The sequence below is a fragment of the Crocuta crocuta genome, unplaced genomic scaffold (assembly GCF_008692635.1).
Source record: "Crocuta crocuta isolate KB4526 unplaced genomic scaffold, BGI_CrCroc_1.0 scaffold116, whole genome shotgun sequence".
In the NCBI taxonomy this organism is placed as follows: Eukaryota; Metazoa; Chordata; class Mammalia; order Carnivora; family Hyaenidae; genus Crocuta; species Crocuta crocuta.
In genome coordinates, this window is record NW_027531562.1 from 301,541 (window position 1) to 304,068 (window position 2,528).

Sequence of the window (2,528 nt, forward strand, 5' to 3'; positions counted from 1 at the left end):
TGGGTTTATAGAAAACAACTTGACAATAAACTATTTGTAAAAAAAAAACAAACAAACCCTCAAAATGGATAAAAATGGACCCACATCAAGGGTTTCTTGTTATGAGATTTCAGAATATTGAGGACAAAGAAGATCCTACAAGCTTTTAGAACGATAAAAAGTAGGTCATGTAAGGTATTGGGATCAGTGGCTTTAGACTTCTCAAAAACAAAATTAGGATGTAGAAAACAGAGCAATATGCTTTCAAATTACTGCCAACCTAGAATTTGATACCTATTCAAAGTATCAGTCAGATATGTGTACGTGTGTGTGTGTGTGTGTGTATCTCCAGACATATTAATCCTCAAAACTATATCCTTCCCACAGACCTTTTTGAAGGAAGTGACTAGTAGATGTGCTCCATGAAAATTAAAGGGTAAGCTAAGAAAGAGCTACATATGAGACACAGGAAGCTGGGAACAAAAGGAATTCCCAGACAGTGTCCCCAGGACAGTGAAGGGAGATACCAGGAAGACAGTGCGTGTACCAGGCATAGAGGTATGAAACAGATTAGAAAGCTCCAGAACACACTTCTTCAGGAAAATGAAATAAATAGACTCTTCTATGTGTTGAAAGTCTTGAGAACAGATTGAGACAACTGTCAAAGATAGGCATTAAATCAGTGATAAGTATATATAGAAAATGAAGTAAATGAAGACAATAAGCTAATTATTAATTATAGGAAAAATAAAATGCTGCATAGAAGAGGAAAAAGAATTATAGTTATTACATGTGAATAGTATTTATATAGTAATAATACTATAAACTCCACATATTGGCCTATCTAAAATTACAAAATTATAATTATATTGGGAAGATGAAATGTGGGAAAGTACGAGTGCAGTGAGAGGGAGAAAAGGAAAAGAATACAATTTTTAAATTTTAGGGTTTGACATGAATATGTAACGTGTAATCCTTCATGAAACATCCAACCAAGCAGTGGATTACAAAACTGTTATTTAAAGACTTAGAGACCAGGGGCGCCTGGGTGGCTTAGTCGGTTAAGTGTCCGACTTTCGCTTAGGTCATGATCTCGCGGTTCGTGGGTTCGAGCCCCACGTCGGGCTCTGTGCTGACTGCCAGCTCAGAGCCTGGAGCCTGTTTCAGTCTGTGACTCCCTCTCTCTCTGACCCTCCCCTGCTCATGCTGTCTCTCTCTCTCTCCTAGGAAAAAAAAAATAAATAAAGACTTAGAGACCAATTTCACTTAATTGTTGAAAAGAGAAAGTAATTACCTCATGAAAGGGGGACATGGGGCTGAGGGATATAAGAAAATAAACCTTGTAGAATTATTTGACTATTAATTGTAAACATGAATGTTGATCTGATTAAGAAATTATTTTTAAAAACAATAAAAAGAAACTTAATTAAATAATTAAAAATACGCACACACCCCAGGCAGCCATCGATAAGCAACTGGAATTGGTGAACGAAGTGAAGACATCCTTATTTGGGCAACATGAAAACTATGAGGAAAGTCATGTGTATGAGTATTGTAAGGGTGTTGCTTATTTTGAAAAAGTGGGTTGTAGAGTTGGACTAATTATCAATGAATGCCTGTCCTAGCAAGGTGTGTGGGGTATAAGCTTCAGCATAGTCTGATCTTTTCATTGTGGGTGGCAGGGTGACAGGCCAGGTTGAACGGCAAGGGACTGTCATTCCAGCAAAGAAGGAGCAGCCTTCAGGTCTAGACAGGTGAGAGGTCAGATTCAAGCTTATCAGCTGAGGCAGGTACTAGAGATCTAGGGCTGGTGGAATCCAAAGGCTGGTTGGTCAGAGACAGGAAGAGGGATACCAGCGGGCAGATCTCAACTCTGCTCCTAAAGCTCCTAAGGGGAGGGGATTTGGGCCTTGTAGACTATTTCATATTGCTTGCTAGGTATAGGTGTTGTTTGGACCCCAAAGCCGTGGAAGCCTATAGATACCCTACTCTATTCGCTCTCCATCCTTCCTCTCTTTGACCTTTACAGCTGTATACCTTTGCCTTTATCTGTATGCTTCACTGTTAGCTGTATGCTTAGCCCTGCTCCAGACCCTGGGCCCAGGTCTCCCTTAGCAGCTCCCTAACTTTGCATAATCATCTGCTCCCTCTCTGATGTTGGCAGCACAACTGGATTCTTTTTCCTGCTCCTGCCCCCACTTTTTTTTTTTTTTTTAAAGTAGGCTTCATGCCCATGGTGGAGCCCAGTGCAGGGCTTGAACTCACAACCCCAAGATCAAGACCTGAGCAGAGATCAAGAGCCAGATGCTTAACGGACTGAGCCACCCAAGCGCACCCTGGATTCTTTTACCTCAATTTCCAATAACTGGATGCCTTGCTCTGAGCTCCAGCCTCCCCCAAATATTCTGAAGCTAGATCTCCCTAAATGCCAGCCACGTAGTAAATGTCCACACCACTTAGAGTTACTTTGTTCCTCACTGGCCAGAAAATTTGTGCCATAGACCTTACTTTCATCTCTGACCTCTATGTTATTTGTATCTCATCTTCTT